Genomic DNA, 25,145 nt, shown 5'->3' on the forward strand with positions numbered 1-25,145 from the left:
AAATCCTGCCTTGCCGTGTTACATACCTTGAGGGATTTGAAAGAGTAGTGGAATTACACATTGCTTATTGGTAATCGTATGTCTTTAACAAGGTGTTCAGCATCTGGCGATATAAGCTAGCTAAAGAGGCAGGAACACTTCTCTTATCAATGTCTAAAAATTGCATGAAATCCCTGCTAAATGGATTATCATAATGTGGAGTGGCCTTCACACAGGCCTAGTTGGCAGACAAGCATTAAACCACTCACACATACATTAAAAAAAAACCCCCTGCTTTTCCTCACCTTTATGAGATTTGGAATATTTCAGGACTGGCTGGGGGGTGATGGCTTCCTATTCTTGGGAGATTTGATGTAAGTAGTTATCACCATGGTCTGGTAACTACTGTTCCAAGGAGTGCATGCATGTGTGCCCTCACATTTTCTGATGTTCGCTCAGTTAATTTTAGATTCTGCTCAGGTTGAATTAGGAAGGCCCCACTCTGAATGCATGTGCACACACTGTGCCTTGATTCTGCCACCCAGAACAAAACTCATTCCTCGAAATATTAGAGGGACCACTACGGTAACATGCAAAAATAATGTATCTGTGGTAGGTGCTGCTTCCCATATCAATACTGCATCATTACCTGACCCAGTCTGGATGGGAAAATGGTGGCTGGCAGGATGTATTTTAATCTCATTTAGGCTTTGTTTTAGCATAGACTGCCTTCCTTGCCCTGATGGATGGGTTGATTTTGGATGGGGGAGTGCAATCCAGTTAATTATCCTGGTCCTCTCAGTGGTCTTTGTTACCATCTGGTTTACAATGTAATGACATCAAATTGTCCCCAGTGCATTCGGGAAAAAAGTGGTAGACCCATAGGACCACACGGCAAGGCGATCATTTCCCCCAGGAATGCACTGGGAATGATGCATCATCATTATATTGCATCATTCCCTGGCATAGTTGAGGAATTAAGCTGACAGCTGACAGGAACTGGTCACTGGGTACATCAGTAGCACATTAAGCAATGCTGCTGCCAAAAGCACAGCATTTTCTGTATAATCAAGTGCTTTTTCTACCTGTAATTAAGGTAATTGACCCTCTCCCCGAAACACACACACACATACACACGATCAGGAAAAAGTTCTTTCTCCTTTAGAAGGGAAAAAAATGCTACCTGAAATTAGATTAAAGTCTTGTGGGTTTTTGTTTGTTTGTTTGTTTTTACTGAATGTGCAGGCCTTTAAAGTTAAGCACTAGCATCTTTAGCATGTGCAATTAATTTAAGGTGTGAGTGCTTACCTTTAAAAGCCTGTTCAGCTTGAGATCTGCAAGGAATCACTTGCTTTGATTTGAGCCTGCTGAAATTGAAATTGAAAGCTAGCAGCTTTCCCAGACAGCAGGTTTTACTGCTTTGTGTGAGGCTTTACTGCAAGCTTGAAGTTGCCCCCAAAACCTGATGCAAAAGTGGATTTTTTTAAAACCCTGGATATGAATTGGGCTACACTCTAACACACAATGAAAAACCTGAATTGTTTGTGAAGTGCTCCCCGATAGCTTGCAGGGACTTTGGGGTAAATTTGGCCGATATGTGAACGTACACCTTCATTCTAGAGGAGATACAAACTACAAGCCAGGTGTGGAAAAACTCCCTGGTAAAATAATAAGATCTGAACCAGGCACCAAAGGGACATAAAGGTGAAGGAGGCCTCCACCAGATATTCTTACCACCTGAAATTCAGTGGGTGGCAACTGTGGAAAGTGCCTTTTTGAATATGGTGCCCTTTTAATGGAATGTACATACATGAACACACCCCGGCTAGGGCTTACCTACTGCCTACCCTGATGTAAGAAAAAGTCCCTTTTATTTTACCAGGGTTTTAATTTCTGATTAAGAATTAGATCAAAGCTGTCTTATTATAATCCTGTTGTTTCATCTATTCTTGCTTTGACAATTTTGATTTTTGTTGTTTTCTTTATTGGCTGACATCCTAAAGAATGAAGTGCCGGTGCTGTGTGCAATGCATCAGCACTGCGGATGTGATCAACTAACTTAGCACTGCCACTTGCATGGAGGACGGTGGGGGGGATAATTTTGATTACCTCTCTTTGCTCTGGAAGCCCTCTGTGTCACATGAAAACATGTCCCTGAGGGTTGCTTAGCCCTCAGGGACATATTTTTGGGTGGCACAAAGGGCTTCCTGGTGAAGGGGAGGGTATAAAAAATAGCCACTTCCTCATTGCACCAGTGAAGTTAGTTGGGAAGTTCCTTTAGGCTCTGGTTGCACTGGTACATTGTTGCTCTGTATGTCAGCCACTGTACTATTTTGTTGTAAGCCTTCCTGGAAATATTTTCACACTGAAGGTCAGGATATAAATGTATAAAATCAGCAAAACATATACACATATATGGGATATATGTAACTCCTGAGAAGCACGTGCTTCTCAGAACGACTGGATATCATTTATGAGTGAGAGCAGCCTGCAGTGCCTGACAAGATGTGTCCCGAAGGTGAGGGGGGTGCATGCCCCGAGGGGGGGGTCTTCACCAAGCAGAAGGCATGGGGAGGGGTCCAGAGGAAGGGGGAGAAGGCTTGGGGGTGTGCTCCATTAGTGGGGGAAGGAGAGGAGAGCAAGTCGGGCTGTCAGCAGCACACGGGCAATGCAATGAAGAACGCTGGTGTAAGCTAACATGCTAAGAAAATGACTGATGGGTTTCTCTTTGCAAAGACTGCTGCAGGAGAAAATTTTCCAATTCAAAAAAGTTAATAATAAAATACTCGATCCTGAAGGTATGGTTCACTTGCCATTCCTTCATGGACAACCATGGAACTGCTTTTACAGAAGAATTAAAAGGACATTCAGCCAATCTTTGTTCTATCCTACTGTATACAGTATATATTGCTAGTAATAACATTACAGTGGCCCCTCATTTGTGCTAAGTATCAAAAACGATTCCCCAAAAGTGCAATATATGCCTTACTGCTGAAATTATCAGCCTTTACTTCTTTAGTTCATTCTCCTCTGACTGATTTTTTCTTCTCAAGACTGCAGCTTCATCAAATTGGCATTTCCCATATTATCTTTCCTTTTCTCTTGTATTTCTTTCTCTGAAACACACAGGCTGTAGCTATTAGTATAATGATATAATAGCCATTAAACCTCTTCAGCTGTCCTCAGTGGTTTTTCAGTTCTCTTGTTTGAGTGTTTAAACTTTATTGTAGAATGCATTTGGGTGCATGTTTGTGTGGAGAGAAGGATTAAAAATCTCTACACAATTCTTTCTTGTTGGAGTGGATTCTTTTCTTCATTTCCTCCAACAAGAAACCATTTTGTAGGAAATAAAGACAGTAGAGCAGAAAGGAATTTAAAAAGAATTTTTTTTAATGGGAATGGCCTGTTGTTCAGTGATAGAGCATTGCTTTGCATGCAGGTCACCCCAGGTTCAATCCCTGGCACTGGAAAGGACCCCTGTCCAAAACCCTGGAAAAGTGATATGAGTCAGTGTGGAGAACATTGAGCTAGATGGACCAATGGTCTGACTCAGTATAAGGCAGCTTCTTATGTTCATTGACTATTGCCCTCATTGACTAAAGATGGATTTGCACATCTGGCCTTTCCAAGCATAGAGGTGCATATTTATGGGCATCATTAATGGTATCAAGATGGCCAGCTTTTTCTGGCTGAGCTTCTTTGCCTAACTGTCTAAATGCTTACTGCTATGGGCATATATAACAAAAACAATTTCCCCCAAATATTAAGCTATGAGGCAAGTCTCACGATCAGTAAGACTCGCCTTTAGGGGGTTTGCAGGGAGAGTGGGCTTAGCCCACTCTCCCTGCAGATGATCACCCACGGAGCCCTGGGCAGCTGGATTGGCTGCCCACACGACTGCCGGCTCCGTCACAGAGCTGGCGGGGGCTGCGGGGATCAGGGGCTGTGCAGCCCCCGGAAGTTCCAGGATGCCCCACGTGAGTGCACGGGACATCCTGGAGAGACCCCCAGGGCTGGGAGGCTGGTTTCCGCCTCCTGCAGGGGGTCTCCTCATGTGTTGTCGCAGGGCAAAGCCGTGGCGTGCAGCTGCACTGCGGCAATACACGATCAGGAAGAAGAGGTCAATGGAGCATTCGCTCCGTTAACCTCGGCTAAGGGGAGGGGGAATTAGGCGGGTTAGCTGTCGAGAGTCGCATGGTTCCCGTGGCAGCACACGACCACCAAAAAGAGGGCTAGGCTCCCTTAGCCTGTTTTTTGGTGATTGTGAGAATCGCTTCAATGTATACCTATGTAAGACATCTGACTTTTCCATGTACTTTCAAGGTGGTGAGCAAGAAGCTAATATATATACACACATTTTTTTAAATGGATTTTTTTTAAAAAAAATGGATAGCCACAAACTCAAGTACATAACAGCAAACAGAATGAAACAGCAATACAACACAGCTTAAGAGCTAGATAGACCAATGGTCTGACAGTATATGGCAGTTTCCTAAGTTTCTATGTTCTTATGTTCCACTATCTAAGGAATAACATCAGCACCATAGAGGAGACCCTTCTTATTCATGGGGGTTTCGTTCCAGCCTTTTGCTGTGGATGCCAAAATCGTGAACAGAGAGACCTTAACCCTATGGGATTGGGAGGGTTAGGTTCCTAAGCACACTGAAGTGTGCTAAAAATTGTGGGAAAGGGGTGGTGGGGTGGGGGAGAAAAATAAGCACAGTATCTTGCTCTCCATCTCTCCAGCAATGTCATCCAAACCCCCCAATCCTCTGATTTTTCATCCATTGGAGGGAGGGATTAAAAAATGACTTTCTGATCAAAAATGATGGCTGAACATGATGTCAGAAGTAATTTCCAGTCACTTAGGAACTGCAGATAAGTGAGAATAGCCCATTTTCACCCCGCGATTAAATAAACCAGGTCTCTGTGACCCAACCACAGATGCATACAAGTGTGGATGGAGAACCTGCAAATAACAAGGGTCTCCTGTGCAAACATCCCTGTAAATGTACTATTCAGTATACCCAAAACTCAGGGCCAGAATTCAGATAACATGCTTCAGTCAACATAAAATGATTGGCTATGAATTGAGTGGACAATGAATGGTCTTGTGGCTGTTTTATCATTGAGGCCTTAGCTCAGAAGAAAAAAGTTTAGACTTAAGGTCTGAACTTGAATCAAATGAATCATAGAGGCAACTAAACTTGCAAGAATTGCTGAGATTTTTAACTTGCATTTACCTTTTGGAAATGTCCAAAACAGTGATATGAATTAGCCCTTCCATATAAGGCACACAGGGTGGCAAAAACATAGGGGGGAAGCCCCAATGAAAAGAGCAAATATATGAATTGACTTTCCTGCTATTTCAAATCCAAGCCTAAGGTAGTTGCCACCAAGCCCATACAACTGTATTGTGATACTTTGCATCTTATAATAGTTCTTTCCAAGACACAGCTGGAAGTTCCAGACTCTCTTTAGTTCCATTTTAAACAGACAATTTAAAGACATTTATATATAAAAATAGCATCCTGAGATACACATTTCAACCCATGTGAAATAGTGCTGATTTCCTCCTCTCTTTCCCACATGCAAAGCAATGGGCTTCTGTTTAACATTTCCTTCCTCAGTTGCAAATGGAACTGCATTTTGCTTCACTTGAATGTATTATACATGCACATACATTGCCAATAATCAAAAATCCCAGCATCCACAAAAATCTAATGTCTTTAAATGAAGCAGGGATGAGCTATCTCTCCCTGGAGTGAAATCTGTTGAATCTGTTTTTATGGCCTGTTTTTCCCACACAGCACATTCCCCTTTCAGCAGCATCTCTCCAAAGTTATCATAGTCATTCGTAAAAACCATTAATTCAGTTCCAGAAGTTTGCTCCATAACAATTCCAAATATGTGAGCAGAGGAGCAACATAAAAGGACCATTTTTTTAAAAAGCACCTCTTGGGCCTAAATTAAACGACACCTTTTTTAAAGGACTGTCCTAGAGACTAGCATATGGTGCAAAAAGCTACCTAATCCAATTTCCTTCTACAAGGTCTCATCTTCCATAGTGTCTAATGTTCCACAGATGCAGGTGATTTGATTGATTGATTAAGTGCCGTCAAGTCGGTGTCGACTCTTAGTGACCACATAGATAGATTCTCTCCAGGATGATCTGTCTTCAGCTTGGCCTTTCAGGTCTCTCAGTGGTGCATTCACTGCTGTTGTAATAGAGTCCATCCACCTTGCTGCTGGTCGTCCTCTTCTTCTCTTTCCTTCCACTTTTCCCAGCATTATGAACTCAAGGGAGCTGGATCTTCGCATAATGTGTCCTAAGTATGATAGTTTGAGCTTGGTCATTTGTGCCTCGTGAAAATTCTAGATTGATTTGTTCTATGATCCATTTGTTTGTTTTCCTGGCTGTCCATGGTATCCTCAAAAATCTTCTCCAGCACCAAAGTTCAAAAGCGTCAATGCTTTTTCTGTCTTGCTTCTTCAGTGTCCAGCTTTCACATCCATAGCGTGTCACGGGAAAAACATAGTCTCAACGATTCTAATATTTGTAGGTATAGACACATCACGGCATCTAAATATCCTTTCCAAGGCCTTCATTGCTACCCTACCAAGTGCTAGACTGCGGCATATTTCTTGACTGCTGGATCCTTTACTTTGACAGTCGGTCCTAAAAGGCAGAAGCTATCCACCACTTCAGTGTCTTCACTGAATGCAGATGCAGGTAGGGACTTCCTTTTCTACATTTTAGCCCCACTAAGTATCACAGCTAGCTCTCACCCCTTCATTTATTACACATTGTTGCTTCCTGTATGCTCCTGTACTCTGCAATAAACTGTCTTATGTGGCTTTAGTAAACTATGCTAGTAAACTGACAGTATGCTAGTATGCTAGTAAACTGACCAAAACATTAACACACACACTCCACGCCCCACCGTCAACTTAAGGATGTTCATTAGAATGAATGCTTGCAGCATTCTTATCAGTGCACATAGGATTCTAGGCTGTGATAAAACAGGATGTGTTCTCTCACCCTTTATGTCATCTCATGATAAGCACATGTGCCATGTTACACATGCTTACTTTGGATTATACCTCAGTGAGCTCGCTGGATTTACTTTTCTCCAAAAGGAAATGGGAACAGTGGCTGACATCTAGACTAATTTACAGAGTGATGCTGTTCAGAGAGTAGTCTAAATGACTACTACATTTCAGTAGGACTTCCTCTAGTAAATTCAGTCAGGATATTTAGTTAGCTATGAAACTCACTGGGTGACTCTAGGCCAGTCACTTCTCTCTCAGCCTAACCTACATCACAGGGTTGTTGTGAGAACAAACATAACCATGTATGCTGCTCTGGGCTTCTTGGAAGAAGAGTGGGATATAAAGCTAAAAAATAAATTTAGATAGAATGAATGAATGAATGCATGAATGTCAATGAATGTTTTGCACATAATAGAAAATATGGCCTGTTCCTAATTAAGTACCCTTCGTACAGTTGAATGGCAAAGGAAGCAGAAAGCATGGCATTGCATAAAGTTGTACACAGGACAAAAGAGCTTAGTTAACACAACTAAGCAATCCATGTTCTGGAAGGAAAGGCAACATCTCTCTCTGACCAGGATGAATATTTGTTCCTGACCCGTATTTGGTGATTGGTCAGATCTTGAGTGTCTGTACAGTCATTCCAAGTTCCCTCCATGGCATCTCCAAGACAGGACTGAAAGAGATTCCTGCCTGCAACCTTGGAAAAGCCTCTGCCAGTCTGTGTGGACACTACTGAACTAGATCGATCAATGGCCTGACTCAACTGAAGGCAGCTTCCTATGTTGCTATGTGATAGTATTGAATTTGCATGCTGACAGGCAATTAAGATGAACCACTGCCTAGATGATTATGTGGTGGAGGGGTGGTGCACCAGACGGTGGGGGAGAGATGTGTGTGCCTACACTTCCCTCCGACATGATGTGGAGGGGCCACAGATGTATTGTTCAAACCAGTGCAGCATCAGCTGCTCATATACAGCAATGTTCCAACCATTCCTGTTTTGTTATTGGTCCTGCAACTGTCCCGGGGTGATCATCCCAGAAACTGACACTGCTTAGGCTTGCTTCCAATGCAAAAGAATGAGTGATTGTGAATCAAAAGCAGCCACTTGCAAATCATACACTCAGGGAGGTGAACCATATTCTAATAATTGCGAGTCCAGATGGGAAAAGTAGGACCGCCATGTCTAACAGAGCTATCATGACATCTAAACAGTGACAGTAGCTCTATACCATGGTAACAAGAAGTACCTTGTAAATGAGAAACATCTAATTTGTGCTGCTAAATTGTTCACTCCTGTCATTCATTAGAGTGATGTGCAGAAATGCCTTCATAGTTAAAAACAGGTTTCTAACCTTAGTTTGTTCCTGTCTAATTTGTGACCATTCGTCCTTGTAGCAACAGCCTTCTCTGTCCTAAAGAAGCCATCTTCCCTGTAACTATTGTAGAATTCAGCGGGGGTGGGAGGGGCAGCAATTCTGGCTGAAAAGGCTTTCCTTCCATTTTTTTTTTTTAAAAACCCAGCCACAAAGCTTCAGAAGCTCATACTCTGCTCAGTAAGGAATAAATAATGTTCCCTACACATGATTTTCATGGAGGGGCGTCATCCTTAAGGATGGTACATAGGAAAACCATATCAGAGGCTTGAATGTTGTGCTTTCTCTTTAGTAAATAAAGCCCAAGTCTTGCCTTCCCACTCTTATTCCACTCCCTCCTGTCCCTTTGGAAGCTTCCTGTGTTTCTTGTTTAGTTTTGCTTCCAGCTCAAATTACATCACTTTAGATTACAGCCTCAGCTGTACTGTCACCAGCTGAAATAATGTTTTGCACTGAGATATGTCACCAGCTCTCTTATTACCTTGGGCAAACAAAAAAATAATGACTTGCTCATTTTTCTGTTGCTTTCCCCTGTGACTCAGTTAGCTGCTTGTTTATAACAGAATTCTGAGGTGGAAGATAGCCAGCACAGGGATGTATTGGGAAGGCTAGAAACCCAGGAAGGTATCTTCTTCTGAGAATGGTGTCCCTGGCTTGCCCCATGCATGGGTATGTGAAGTTTTGCCTCCGAGAGATAGCGAGGCTGGGCCAGTCTCATGGTCTCATGTGTCCTATCACAACAGGAGGTAATGTTCCCAACAGTCCTGTATTATATGGGAAGTCCCGTATCTGAGGCAAAAATCATCACTGTTTTACTCATATTGTTGGCAAAGCCTGCGGCTCTCCCTCATCCCTCAATGCATTGAGTCTTGTAGTCTGGGTGAAGTCATAGGAACATAGGAAGCTGCCATATACTGAGTCAGACTATTGGTCTATCTAGCTCAGTATTGTCTTCACAGACTGGCAGCAGCTTCTACAAGGTTGCAGGCAGGAATCTCTCTCAGCCCTATCTTGGAGACCTTCTGCTCTTCCCAGAACAGCTCCATTCCCTGAGGGGAATATCTTACAGGGCTCACATGTGGTCTCCCATTCACATGCAACCAGGGTGGACCCTGCTTAGCTAAGGTGACAAGTCATGCTTGCTACCACAAGACCAGCTCTCCTCTCTGAGAGTCCATATTATAATGTGAAAGAAACAATGAAGTTCACAAAAGAAGCCCCAAGTGCTCTTCAAACTTGCAGGAGCAATTGCCTTTGTTTATTTACATCTTGCAAGTTGCTAATTGTTTACTTATCAAATATAAATAGACCCACAGAATCCTGGTGACTCACCACTTCTGGCTGTGTGTGTGTGTGTGTGTGTGTGTGTGTGTGTGTGTGTGTAAACATGGGGGATTCTCTTAATTTTTCACCTGACACTTGCTCTATGTTTAAGTGGGAAGGTCTGGGTGAACAAACATCGTGCAATCATGGGGCTTGTGCTGTTTTGTTTTGTTTTTTACAAATGCAATGCTACTCAAGCATCCAAATTACCCCACCCCAAGACACCTCCCCCCACACCACAAATTGTGTCCTGTATTCATGCAATGAAATGAATGTTGGCAACCCTAACAGGAGGGGACCTGGGCCAGCAATCTGACCCTCCACCCAACTTCTTAATCTAGCCAATTATAAGTGGAGCTGACTAGGAATGTTTTGGTTCCCATCCCTCAACAAGCTACAAAAGAACAGCCCTGCTGAATCAGGCCCAAGGCCTATCTAGTCCAGCATCCTGTTTCACACAGTGGCCCACCAGATGCCTCTGAGAAGCCCACAGGCAAGAGGTGAGGGCATGCAACTGGTATTCAGAGGCATCTTTGCTGGAGGAAGAGAGCTTTTATCACCCACTCTGCCCTATTGCATCATATGGATTCAGCAACTGGTTTCATTTGGCTTTAAGTCTGGCTTTAAGTCTCTTGTCATTTAAATGCGTCACAAATGGCAGGCTCCATTTGCATTGGAGAGACTTAGTGGACAATAGGGAGCATCCATGGCATTGGGGTGGTTATGGAATAACTAGTCAAACCAACCTCTTGTGGCTTGAAAAAGACACAGAGGTTATCCACACAAGTTGTGTTACAAGAGTTGCTACTAAGCTAGGGAAGAGCAAGTATATCCACACCAAGATGAAATTGGCTTTAAATGGTTAATGTATGTATTTTTACATTAATTATGAAGTTAATAAATATTAATTATGGCATTCATAATTACATCACATTTATGACATTAAAATTAAATATTAATTATGCACTTAATAATTTAAATCAATACATTTGTGGTACATAGTTCAATCAATTTACTCTGTGTCTCCTGTCTCCATTAGGGGTGGGGAAGTAAAGCTTATGCCTGTGCTAGAAGGACTAATTCAGATATGCATGCAGTTCATCACTTCATAATTCATCATCTTAATTAATACACAATAAATTGAATTGGGGACTCACAGAAATAGGAGGCAGCTTTTTTACCTCCAAACTGTGGCGCTAACCCTAACCCTGGTGGTTGCTAAATTTTGTTATACATTGACCAAACTAAGAGAAGCTAGAGCACAGCAATCGGTTACTGTCAGAGATTCCTGATTTTATATATTTGATGACATTTTAGACTTTGTTTCCATTATTGTTTTCTCTTTTTACTGTGTATATTCTGTGTATATTGATGTTTGATCTAAGATCGTAAATAAACAACTAAAACTGTGGCGCTTATGTGGGTTCCATTGAATGGGGATTGATCAGGTGGGGCTTTGGTAGCGGGATTTTCTGTTTGAGGACACATTTATTTTGTGCCCTTAGTTCTTCTAAGTTCTATTCTTTGGTATGAAAGAACACTAGAAACAGTGCAGAAAGGGCAATCAAAATGGTCAGGCTTCACCATACCACTCTGCCATGGGGCTGCTATAGACTTGTATGCAACTCTGATGCTGCTTAGAACCAGCGGTTGTAAAGTACAAGCAATGAAATCACAATTATTTCCATTGTGGCAAATTACTTTGGTAAAATGTCAGAATTCCACTCCAATTCTGACCAGTTGACAGTTTTGCTGGGGGCATGGCGGCTCTCCTGATAATTTCTCTGTCGAATCTGGTTAGATCAGATTAGATCCAATATTTTTTATGGTGCAATAGCACTGTTAACAAGCTAGATGTTTCTTGCTTTAAATGTCATTACACTAGTGTAGGTTAAGACACTTACCCACTTGAAATTAAGATAATGAGGGGTCTGGAAACCGAGTTCTATGAGGAATGGTTAAAGGAGTGGGGTATGTTTAGCCAGAAGAAGAGAAAACTAGTTGCTTTCAAATATCTGAAGGGTGTACATAGAAGATAGAAGAGATTTGTTCTCTTTTACTCCTTAGAAGGAAATTGATTTAGGCATACACTTAAGAACAGCCCTGCTGGATCAGACCCAAGGCCTATTTAGTCCAGTATCCTGTTTCCACAGTGCTCCACCAGAAAGCTAGACAATTGGATGAATTGCCTCTTGTGAGGGCTGTTTGACAGTGGAGCATTCTGCTTCACACAGTGGTGGACTCTTCTTCCCTAAAGGTTTTCAGATAGATTCTGGACGACCACTGCTTACATATTGTGCATGTGCAGCAAGCCATGCATCCAAGAGGGATATCCACCAGCACCAAGCAAAGGTAGAAGAGGCTCTGTGCTGCAAGTTACTTCAACTGGAAATAATAGGAATACGTCATAGAAGAGATGGCAGATATTGAAGCAATCCTCATGATCGTGTGAGGAGGCTACTGCTTCTGCGGGGAGGCAGCCTGGAAGCACTTACCTCCTCGTAGACGATTGCAGCCAGGCCTCTGCATGGGCGTATTGGCGGCGCAGATGTGTGGCGGCTCTCCTGCTGTCCACCCGCACCTCGCCCGGCAGCTCCAGGGGTCGGGTGTGTTGGGAATTCTCTCTGGTAGAGAAACCCTTTTTTATTATAGCAGAGTGCACCAGAGGCACAACACAGCAGAATTTAGTAGGCATGTGTGTATGCTGAGAGTAAAGTAACTTGGAGCCAGTTCATAGTTTCAAATCAATATATATATGGCATTTATTAGAGAACTCCATTCTGGATAGGAAAGTGAGGAGTTAGGATCTCTAATCTAGCTAGCTAGTTGGATGCAGATGGATTCTGCATCTCTGCACACATGGTGCAGGGAGAGGAGCTTGCTTGCATGTTGCAAGGTAGTAGGAACAGGAAGAGAAGAGAGAGAGGAAGGAAATGACCCTGAGAGTAGCAATCTACATTCCAAAGGGATAGTGTCAGAGCAGTAGAGAAGGGATGACCAATGTCTTGACCCTCTAGCCCTCTGACTCACTAGTCTGTCCTCCACTGTCTTTGAGACAAGAGACAGTGCAAAATCCTTCACTTCCAACAGGGTGAAGGGAAGCAGCACTGCTCGGTGCCCCACCCCCGGAGCCCCAGTAATGCACCACATGAGTGTGTGGTACATTTCTGGAAGCCCCCCTGAGTGCATCCGCTGCAGCTACAAGCAGCAGTGGCAGACACATAGGAACATAGGAAACTGCCATATACTGAGTCAGACCATTGATCTATCTAGCTCAGTATTGTCTTCACAGACTGGCAGCGGCTTCTCCAAGGTTGCAGGCAGGAATCTCTCTCAGCCCTATCTTGGAGAAGCCAGGGAGGGAACTTGAAACCTTCTGCTCTTCCCAGAACAGCTTCATCCCCTGAGGGGAATATCTTGCAGTGCTCACACATCAAGTCTCCCATTCATATGCAACCAGGGCAGACCCTGCTTAGCTATGGGGACAAGTCATGTTTGCTACCACAAGACCAGCTCTCCTCCCACAAACAATCCATTAATCCATTTGGGGGGCTAAACCCCAAACCTGGGTTAAGCGGCAGGCTCTGTAAGCGGACTTGCTGCTGAGCTGCCACTGGGAGCTGTGCGGCTCCCGTTGCTGCACATGAGCAGCAAGCCAGCAGATTGGGCTGGGCTCCCTTTAGCCCGGTTTCTGCTACTCGTGAGAATCGCCTCATTGTCATTTGCTCAGAGCCTTTCCTGTCTTTGCTAGGAAGCCTGACGGGCTGCTGAGTGCTGTGGAAGTAGCAAGTCTGTATTCCTCTTGGATACACAGGTCACTGCATGGACATATTATAAGCCATCTATCAGGGATGCCATAACAATCTCCTGCTCTGAGCATGGTTTGGACTAGAAGCCTTCGAAGTCTCCTTCCGGCTCTAAAATGCTATAATTCTTATATTCTATGGTTGCAGCCTTTTTAAAATCTTAGCCATGAACTCATTAGGTGGCCTGAGGTAAGCCACTACTATCTCTCAGTAGGGATTTCTGAGTTAATATATACTGTATATGAAGCATTTTAAATACTTTTTAAAATGCTATGTAAATGCCGATGTGAGTGGACTGTTAGTGTGTAATCCTGCCAGTAATAGATTCTCACACAAAATGTTCACACTTCTTAACTAAGTGTTAAAAAGAGAGACCTTTCCCCCACTATTCTATCACTATTCCCAAATGTTATTGCTTTAATGGTTAGAAAAACCATTTTCTGATCACCAACTTACATTTCTTATTAGGACAGCTTATACCGCTTTGTACTGGTATTCATTATCATTCACAAACAATTCCCTACCACCTCTGTAATAATCTCCCAGGTGTATTTTTTGAGCTGTATCAAATCCCTTCCCTCCTGAACCTCTTTTTCTAGGCTAAACATACAAGCCTGGCTCTTTCAACAACAACAGACCCACCTCTTTCATAAGCTGACTAAAATGTAGCAGCAAGTGTTTAAACTCAGCCCTCTGGAATATGAAAGGAGCAGGGAGGTTGGTTTGCAATCTAAGAAACAATCCCTCCCTGCACTCTCCAGTCTTATATGAATCCTCTGTAGTCACTGCAATGTTGTTAGGTATGGTACAGTGCTCCTTTTGTTTCCTTGTCGCAAGAGACAGGGATAATTTATCAAGATCTGTGCTGCTACAAAACACTTTGATGAGAAAACAAGAGGGTGAGTTTCTAAAGCAAGGCAGATTTTATTAGGCTTCCTAATCCATGCATTTATAGACAAATTGTATCCCAATTGACTTTTGCAAATCTTGCTTCCTATTCATAATACTTACTAAATAATTGCAATTACCAGATGCTTTATTACACACAATGATATTTTATTAAATAGCAGGGGGCGGGGGGGGGGGTAGGAGTGGGTGTTTTATACTCAACATGCATGACAGCAGAGAAACTAAGAAAAGAGTCTATTAGTGCTCTATTCTACAAGCTTGTCAAGGTAACAGTGAATTCACACTACCAGTTCATAATTGCCTGGCTGTGGAAATTACTTTTAAAAGTGCCCCTGTCACACTAGGTTCACTTTAGACCTCTTCAGACATTAAGACTGTTCTCACAAGGAGCCCAACCCAGTCTAGGGCAGACCAGCTTGGGTTGGGCTACTTATGTGGAGTGCAGGATTGAGCCCAATCCCAGCGCTGCCCTCACAAATAGGCCAACTTTTTATCCCGGCCTTTAGCCACGGTTATGGGCATGACTGTTCCTATAACCCCAGCTCCGGGGTCATGTATGTGCTCATGTGCACAACATCATTATGTTGTACATGTGTTCAGGTGTCTGTACACATGTACATGTTTTCTGTGAATGACAGCACAAGTGTTCATTTTAAAAGTGAACCTGGCTCTCAAATGCAGGTGCACATAGGAAGTGTACTGCTGTATATGTGTTGAACATAATGGCCAAATTAATACGTAACATGGAATCACAAGTCCAATGGACCCGCAGTTCCACGCCTCTCCCCCCACCCCATCCAAATTCGGACATTCAAGAGAATAGCCTTTTTGCAGGACAGCCCACATAGCCAATTGGATTGGTGTGAGGGAAGAGCTTCCTTCCTCAACTCTTATCCCATGTGGCTGAAATTGTGGTGCCAGTGTTTGGAGGTAACGCTGGCTCCACACAACCAGAGTTAAGAGCAGCAAAACTCTACGCTGACTGAAGGTTCAGAGTGGAGTTTGGGAAGGGAAACCATGGGTGCCTTTTTGGCCTTAGCTGAATTTGGATGTGCGGCTTCAGAAACTGGAGGTGAAGGGACCTCTGGTTTCCTATTATGTCCAAATTTGTCCATAGTGTGAATACTATGACTACATTACCAGTGGTAAGTTAACTAGGAAATAAATAAGCATTAGAAGATCCAGCAGTGATATCAGTGATGGTAAAAATATCAGTAGGAAAGGGCCATTGTGGCTGGGGATGATGGGAATGATTATTGTTGTACAACAATAGCTGGGGACCCATGTTTGGGAACCCCACCATACAGGGACTAGGAAATCATAGTAACAGCTGCAGTAATACGATCCAAATAAGGGTTCAGTCCCAGAACATGGAAAAGGTGACCAACTGTGCCCTGTGCCACTGCCAATTCTATACTGAAATTCTATTCCCAAAGAAAAGACCATGACATGGTTATGCCATGCTCTCATTCCAAAACTCACTATCTTTTAACAGCCCCAATGGATAAGTGATTTATGGATTAAAGTTTACAGCACCAGGATTTGAACTCATAATTCATTATCCAAACCCAGCGCACTAGACATTATTCAACACTGACTCATACTGGCATAATATTAATCTATATGGGTCTATGGACAATGGGAACACCATGTCATTTTGATGGTTGCTCAGTACTAAGGTTTATTCTGAAATTATAAACTAAGTTTCACTACCTGCCTGCTAGCCAACCTCATCTATCCTCCTTTAAATTCAAAAATAGACTGCAGAATATTGTGCTAATCCACAGCTACTGTAGAGATGTTTTGCTGTACAATTAAGCAAAGGTTAATGAAGCTGGTTGACAGCAAAATGTAATATAGATTCTTCTGAGTGAAGGGATTATATATGGCACAGTTGCAAGCCACTCCATGTGCCTGTTTACTAGTATTTGCAAGATGGATGTCAGTATTCAGGAAGCAGGCGTATTCACCGTTTGCCCAAAATGCAGTTTATAGATCTGTTGTGTAACAGAACAGGTGAACTAATGAAGCACTTACCAGCATACGCTCTCCGAAATTGAACAGCTGCCCACGTACTCAGCTATCCCCAACCTCTTCCTGTTAGTCCTTCTCATTAGGGAGGCAGAGGGTCCTCCCTTCTGTTTCCAGGGAGATATTTCTGCTTTGATTATACTGAACTACAACCACAAGAAGAGTTTGTTCCAGCAAAAAAAAAAAAAAAAATGCTCAGCAAGTGTTGGCTTTTCTGTCTGAAAACAGAGCAAATGAAAACTCAATACGAGATACACTGCACAAGGCAGGCTGCAGATTGCTATTCACTACCATATAAACAGCTATTATGGAAAGATTTTGTTATACTTCTGGTTTCTGCAGGCAACATTTAAAGAAGGCAAAGAAGTTAGATGCAAATGGATGCCTTTGGGGAAATAGATGCAGAAGGATGCTATGTATTTTCAAGGCAACATTTATCCAATAAATGCAACATTCTTCCAATAAATGCTGAAATCTCAAGGGCTTCCTTTGGACATATCTTAAACTGCGGGTCCCGTAGACCTGCATTTTGCCTGCCAGTCCCCTGGTGCTTGCCCAGATAATCATGATCTGCAGTCCGGGAGACCACAAAGAGGGCAGAACTGGTTATGTCAGCTTCCTCCAACCCTTGAAGGAAAGCCATGCCAGCCAATAGGATTTAAGGGGAATAGGGTTAAATAGGATTTAAGGGGTAGGAGGAGCTTCTTCCCTTAACTCCGCAGTGGTAAGGGCTCACATTTGAATTTAACCAGCCAAATATTGGGCTGCATCCATCCAAGATTTTCACTGACATTCCATCGATGTGAATGGAACTTACTTTCACTCGGGTATGCTTAAAATGCCAGCCTGACTCGAAAACAAGTCTCACTAACATCAGTTTTCAGCTGGAAAGACACAGTGGTGATTGCTCATCCTTAGGGCCTGCCTGCTGTATTAGAGGTTGAGAAGGATTCTTTCCTCAAGTAGCACTGGACAGTTTATTTGGGGTGACCTTGTCTTTTCCCTGGAGGTTGCGGCTTGGTGTACAAGAACTATTACTTTGAGTAATTTCTTCTATAGTGAGCTGTGTCTCACACTTCTTCTTTGTCTGTGGCATATTCTGGTCCACACGACATATATAGATTTATGCAGGATGTGCAGAGCTGGTGGTGGCCTTCTCCTTTTTTGGTTCTCTTGATCTCTTGAAATTCAATTTGCTTCTTGATCTCTTGAAGATATACCTTTAAGATGGATCTATTATGTACTTGTTCTTATGAAGTAAGATGTTTAGAATTTGATGTTTGCATTATAATATGGTATAAGATTCATGCAGAGGAATATAAATCTGTAGTTTAGATAAGAATAGATTCTAGGAACTTTGTTCCAATTCAAATAATAATGTTTTAAAAGTAGCATATGAATGAGCGAGGGAGGGCGGGAGAGAGGGAAGAGAGCTTCCCAGTGTTTCTAGAGGGACGGAAAGAGATTCCCAGTCTTCCTAACAAAAATGGTTGTTCCAGAGGCAGAGAAAGATGGAATGATTCGAACTCCAGATGGCTATTAACAGAAATCTGGCGACAGGAACATTCAGGGGCGTATCTAGGGTGGGGCAGGCAGGGCACGTGCCCCGGGCGCCACTTGAAGGGGGGCACCATTTCTTAAAATTAATTTTAGAAAAAATGACCGTCAAAAACAAAATGGCCACCACACATGCACAAATGGCCTCTGCAAGGCCCTAGGCCATTTTCAGTGGCCATTTTAAAAAAAGAAATATTTTTTTAAATGGCCACCGCGCATGCTCAAATGGTTCCTGCAAGGCCCTAGGCCTTGCCACGCCTCACAGAGGCCATTTGAGCATGTGTTGCAGCCTCCAAAATTGCCACCACACTGATCTTTGCAGGCCCAAACAGGCCCCAAAATCAGCCCGGGATGGGCTGCGGCGGTGAATTAAGAGGCCAGCAGGGGGATGGGGAATGGTGAGTTTGTCTTTGAATCAGTGTGAAATCCTTAGTATTAAGGCCCACTGAAAGTTTCTTGCTCTCTTTCTCTCATTTTAACTGTCTTTCTGAAATACTAGAATATATTCCAAGCAGTGACACAGTTTACTCTGCATATCCTTTAATTATTTTCAGAGTATCTGGGAAAAGTCAAATTCTCCATTTATTTTTGAAACTTATGTAATAGTGATGCTACAATGCATAGTAGAGAATTAGACAGGCACTTCTGTTTAGTTTTCCAAGTACATCTCCGCATAGTATTTGGGTATTTCATGAGCCCCAGCATACTGAAATGTGTAGTTTTCCAGCATTTATTGGTCTGGCTATGTCCACTGCTAAATAGTTTTTGAAATATTAAAATATTAACGAGCTTGACTTGTATTTTTGAGCTGATATTATGGTAAAGTTATCTGAAATATGGGTGTCAGATGTTTGGACAGGGGGCACAATTTCAGTGCTTGCCCTAGGTGCTATTTTCCCTAGATACGCCTCTGGAAACATTGTCCCTAAGCATAGGTGAGAAAGTGAAAGAGAACAAAAACTTAAAGGCTGTTTAAATTGGTGATCTTGTTAAAGATTATTCCAGTGTGATTGGAGTGCTGGTAGCAAGACCAGGGATTGTTAGCATAATAGGATTAGCTCCAGATAATGGCTGTATGTGTATTACAGCAGGAGAGTTCCTGCCATGCAGTTAAATTTTATCTTTGATAATGAGATAAGAAGATTAGGAATGCAATAGTCGCCTTCATCAGTGATAGAGACTTTGGTGGCTTCCAATTTGTCCTGCCTAGCATACTTCCTCTCCTGATCCCACTGAAAAGGATCTCCAGGTTAATTAATGGCAAAACCTATTCCCCACGGTGCTAATTAGTTGTGGATACATTGGGAAAAATGACCATAGTGTGAGACACAAAAGCAAAGGAATGAAGGGCTTAGTTCTACAAAGCATTTGCTGCATCCATTCATATCAAGAAAGCACTAAAGAATGTTCTAGGGGCAAGAAAATGATTTCCACTAGCATTGCAGCAAAAATGCATTTTCTTTCTGGCTTGAAACAAACAGTGTCAGAATGCTGTATTTGTAAACTTGAATTCAGTCGTAACAGTTCACACTGCATTTATACAAAGAAGAGTCATATAACAGGACTATTATTTATTATTTATTCGATTTCTATATCGCCCTTCCAAAAATGGCTCAGAGCAGTTTACACGGAGAAATAATAAATAAATCAGATGGATCCCTGTCGCCAAAGGGCTCACTACCCCTGGTGGCGCAGTGGTAAAACTGCCGCCCTGTAACCAGAAGGTTACAAGTTTGATCCTGACCAGGGGCTCAAGGTTGACTCAGCCTTCCATCCTTCCGAGGTCAGTAAAATGAGTACCCAGAATGTTGGGGGCAATATGCTAAATCATTGTAAACCGCTTAGAGAGCTCCGGCTATAGAGCGGTATATAAATGTAAGTGCTATTGCTAAGTGCTATTGCTATAATCTAAAAAGAAACACAAGATAGACACCAGCAACAGTCACTGGAGGTACTGTGCTGGGGGTGGATAGGCACATCTTCAAAGAAATAGCTCCCAGTTCAACTCCTTAGCATCAGATTAGAAGTTCTGGAGAAGTAGGGGCAATGTGGTGGAGCAGAACAGCTGCCTACAACCTCATTTTGTATCAAGAATTTGAACCTAACCATCTATGTTCCCTCTAATATGGTCTGCTTCTTCCACACAGAAGAAAGTCTACTATGGTCTGCTTCTTCCACATGCTTAGGGGTCTATAATGCAGGTTTGCCCCAGGACATGCAGATGGCTGGCAGTGAACAAATGAGAATGAACATTCCTGGGTTGATGCATTTTAGAACAGCATATTCACAGATTTGACTTAAATAGATTTTGACTTAAAATCAAATTTTAAGGCAAATTTGGAAGACATTCATGTTCAAGTTAGCAAAAACTGTTTCAGTGAGACTAGTGAAATTTCTTGGGGTGTCATATACATCTTTGCATATTAGCTCTCTTGGTTAACTTCAGAGTTTTAATCTTTCCAGTACCATGGACCAGTGCAGATCCATGGATTCACTTCCTTAAAACTTGAAGGTCCTAATTGAATTCAGGACCTCTAATGCACCAAGTAGGATTGTGCTTGAAGAGGCATTATCAAGCATCTGATATTTGCTTCAGCAAGCTTCATGCATGCATCTATGAGTTCTGTTACCACCATGTAATTTGATTCAAGCCTAATTTTATTCAGTGGGCTGATCTGCAAGACCTGGGATGGCCATGGGATTTCCCTGCAAAACAGTCTTCAAAAATTAGTGAAGCCACAAAAAGTAACCTGGCTCATCTGTGTAAAGAAATCTTCTTTGGAACTGATTCATGGTTTGAAAAGCTGCGATAGTTTTTGCTATAGTTCCTCCTTCTTTAATGTGGATTATGAGGTTCATCTGGATTCAATCCTGGAACCTGTTGTTTTTTAAAAAATAAAGTTTTATTGATGAAATTATATAAAACAGATCCTCAACAGTACCCACTCCTCAAAATCTTCCACCCTCACCCATGACTTTAAACAATTAACAAAGAGAAGAGCTAGAAGAGATGGGGGAGAGAAGGAAAGTTGTGAACATGAAGCAGGCAGCAAGCAGTACATATAAGTGGGCAGATTTATAATTCAAAGAGTTCCACGCCAGGTACTATTAAGTTTAGTGCTAGCATCATGCCTGTAAAATGCCATTCACTCTTTGATTGCCAGTTTGAGAAGATCCTCCATCCAACATGTGGCAGAGGAGTCAATGCTTTTTAATACTGAGAAATAACTACTTTCGCTACCATCGCAGCCTTCATGCCAGTCACCCAGAACATGTGAAGAGTGCCTTTTGAGTATGTGAGATTTCCACTTACCACAGCATAACTAACAGCCAGCTCACTATGCATCTGTGCAGCTTCTAGATAGACTTGTTTTTAAGCATCTCACTTTATAGAAATTAATCTCCTTTCTTCTACTGTTAAGAGAACAGAAATTTCCTCAGCTCTGATTTCATTTTTGGAGCTGGATTTTTAATTTTGCTACACTTCGCATACTACCAGTTAATGATCTTTTAGTAAGCAGTGATTCAAAGTTTCTTAGCTAGTTGCAATATAACTAATAAGCCAGGGTGCTTTCCCCTACCCCTCAAGGTAGAAGCATTTCATAATGAGGATTTGAGGCTGTTCTGTAGTGATAACTATCAGCATGCAATTTAAAAAGCATGAAGAACCCTCATAGTTTTTACCTTATCGTTTTGAAAACAGGCTAAGGCGGGCTTAATGGAGCTTGTAAGTAAACTCGAGGCTTGCTGTTTGCCAACTGCTTTCACATATTTTGCAGCTGTGGATGACAAGTGAGAATAAATTTCTGTCTATGCTGGGCTCTGGGATACTGGATCTCCAGGCACATGCTCAGAATTCAGTGCCTCATAATTTTGTTTGTGTCCATGATGAGTGGTAGGATTAGAAGAACCTCTGTCTTGTGCTTAAGACACCATGATGCAGGGGGTTGGAAACAAAGTGGGAACTATCTCTGCTTCTCTACAAGTTTGGTTTGAAAGGAAAGGTGAATCATGCAACCCACCAATAGCCACAGTAGCCAACACAGGGGAAAAGTGATGTGAGTAGTTCCTCCCTTCGGCTGCCATCCCCTCATCCCCTCCCCACCCCATTGCTGTATGTTTGTTAATAGGTGCACATTAGTTTGAAACTTCAGCAAAGGACAGACCCCAAGACATCGTGTTCTGGGGATCAGGATATAGCTGGCTGTCAGTCAAGTGGTCCAAAAGCCAGTGGATGGTTAAACAAAAGGCAGGAGTCCACTTTCAAGGCAGCACTCAAGGATCAGAGGGCCCAGGAGCAGGTGCATAGTCAAAACCACATCTCATTCTTGGTCTTACTGCTCCAAGGCAGCAGAAGAGGCTCGAGAAGCTGAGAAGCAGGTGCATTGTCAAAAGAGGTCAAGATCCAAAAGCCACAATCAGGGCAGGTCTGATCAAGCCCCACTGGAACCTGAGGCAGTTTAGCGAACCACCCCCACATCCACACACTCTTGGTGTTCAAAGATTCCTCTGTCTCACCCACACAGACCCTTTCCCTCTGCCCCCACACAACCCAGACTTCCTCCCCCCAATACACATTCTCTTCCCTCTGCGCCTTCTTTCTGCCTGGACCTTTCTCCCCCATACCATCTCTCTCCTATTTACGTAGTGGGCAGCAGGCCCCACCACCACTCCTAGATACTGATCTCCCAGTTCTCCTGGCCTTTGAAGAGGCAGGGGGTAAGGGAACAGAGTAAAAGGAAATGTGGACTCACATTTCAAAAAGCAGGAAGATTCATTATTGGCAGCAGGGGCAGATTAAGCCTGTTGTCGCCTGTAGACAGCCAAAGATTTGCTGCCCCTTTCTGGGCGACCACTGCAGCGAGGGTGGAGGGGGAGGCAAGAGGGGAATGTCCCCCTTTTTTCCTTCTGAAAACCGCTGCTGTGTGGTGGGATGGGGGCAGCGAAGGCTGCAGCAGCTGCTTCAGCGAGTGTGGGAGGGTGAGGGAAAAGTTTTCCCCATTTACCTTTAAAATGCCACTGCACGGCGGGATGGGGCTGCAGCGGCTGCAGCGGGGAGGGTGGTGGTGTGGTGATGGGAAGGTTCCTCCTTTTAGCAGCACCCACTGTGCACCGGGAGAAAGGCCCATAACAGACTGCAGATGGGGCGTGCAGTCATTTTGAAGGGAGGAGGGGAGCTGGGAGGAGTTCTCTCTCACTGCCCTCACCGCCCCATCCTGCCATGCAGCAGGTGTTGCTAAAAGGGGGAACTTTCCCCTCACCCCACCACCACCCTCCCTACCGCAGCCACTGCTGCTCCATCCCGCTGTGCTGTGGCATTTTAAAGGTGAATGGGGAAAAAAACTTTCCCCTTGCCCCCCACCCTCACTGCAGCTGTCACCCCGAGAGAGGGGTGCCAAAATTTGAGGAGTGGCAAAATTTGTTGCTTTTTAAATTTTGGTGCAGTAGGCAAGTGCCTACTTTGCCTCTCCTTAAATCCACCACTGAGTAGCAGAGCTGTGAGGAAAAAGGAAGTGCCATGGAGTAGCAATGGCTGAGGGAGCAGGGGTCATCTGTGCCTCCACCACATCCAACCTGCTGCCTGAGGCCACTGCGTCACCATGACTCATTGGTGTGCCAGCCGTGAATCAGCAAAAGGGAACAGGACATGTTTAAACAGCATGTGCACACAAGAGACAAGTTGTTCAGACTGAGAAGCATGCTTTGAGGCTAGAGCTTTATAGGGACTGGCCCTTGGGTTGGGGTCACCTGACTGAATGCTTAGGCAAGCTTGTATTGTAGCCTAGATGGCAACTTCAAGACCCGAAGCTCCCCAATGAGCAGTGGTGGCAAAGAAAGTAAGGTGCTAGAACTGACTACTAGGAGCCCTGATCTGAAACCAGCCTTCCACAGTGTGTTACAATTGGTTCTACAGTGATCCCATTTGTGGACAAAGGCAAATACATTTTCAACCTTGTGGAAATGCAGAATATGATGAAGCTGAGAGAGTATTGATGGGCTATAGGAAGGAAAATTGTATTCCCTCATAAAAAGATAACAGCATCACAAAGAGAATCAAGGTTATGGCATGAAGATATTTAATTGAGTTTGATTTAATTAGTTGCAACAAAATCAAATTAATGGTGACTGGGCGCTAAATTTCCCCCCTCTTCTCTCTATTTCCAAAAGCTGTTAAATTTTATCTGAATGCAAAAGATGCCATTGTAATTCTTTCCTCTGTATTGTTGTTAAATTTATGGAGTGAAGAAGAATGTTTTAAGAGATAAGTGCTATTAGGTAGTTTTCCCTTCATTTATCCTAGGTAATTTGTTCACCACAGGCTACTCAGCTTTCCCCTCTGCAACCAATGGTGAAATAAGTTTTGTGTCATTTTATTGTAAATGATTTAACACAGTATAATATTTGGAGAGTACAAGAATGGAAATATTGTGTAGGGCACTGAACATCCACAGGACAGCTCGGCATGGATGGTACCTACAAGCAAATCCTGATCAATCTTCAAATTTGATGAAAGAAAGTTGCTTCCTTACATTGAGTTAGTCCATCTAGCTCTGTATCATCTATCCTAACATTGAAAGCATATTCCCTGCTCTGTGACCTGAGATTAGTGAAGGGCCAACTCCACTTTGAAGCTATTTTCACAATCAATGGAAAGTGGGCTAAGGGTGCTTAGCCCGCTTCCCACCGATCGTGAGACTCACCGGGCTCGCAGCCGAGCCTGGTTGAGTCAAAGCGGGTCACCCACTTAAGTAGCCCTCCCTAAGCCCAGGTTAGCGGAGCGAGCGCTCTGCTAACCTGAGCTTTCCAATCGCGAGTTGCCGCAGTGCGGCTCTGCGCCATGGCAACTCATGAGTAGACCCATAACCGGGAGGCTGAAAAGCAGCCTGCCAGCTCAGGTGTGTCTCCACCATGCCCTACGCCCTTGCGCAAGGCATGTTGGAGCTTCCAGGGGCCGCGTGGCCCCTGATCCTCCCAGGCCCCGCCAGCTCCGTAATGGAGCCGGCAGTCGTGTGGGCGGCCGCTTTGGCTGCCCAGAGCAGACTGCCTGCTCATGTGTGGGGAGAGTGGGCTAAGCCCACTCTCCCCGCTAACCCTCCCCAGGCTCTTC

At 43.4% G+C, this 25,145-nt stretch overlaps 1 long non-coding RNA gene across 1 annotated transcript in view; it reads left to right on the forward strand.

Annotated features, from left to right (window-relative positions):
* Positions 1–25,145, forward strand: part of LOC128352336 (uncharacterized) — a 94,178-nt gene that overhangs the window by 21,911 nt on the left and 47,122 nt on the right. The gene's annotated exons all lie outside the window — the stretch shown is intronic.

Source organism: Hemicordylus capensis, chromosome 3, assembly GCF_027244095.1.
Source record: "Hemicordylus capensis ecotype Gifberg chromosome 3, rHemCap1.1.pri, whole genome shotgun sequence".
Lineage (NCBI taxonomy): Eukaryota > Metazoa > Chordata > Lepidosauria > Squamata > Cordylidae > Hemicordylus > Hemicordylus capensis.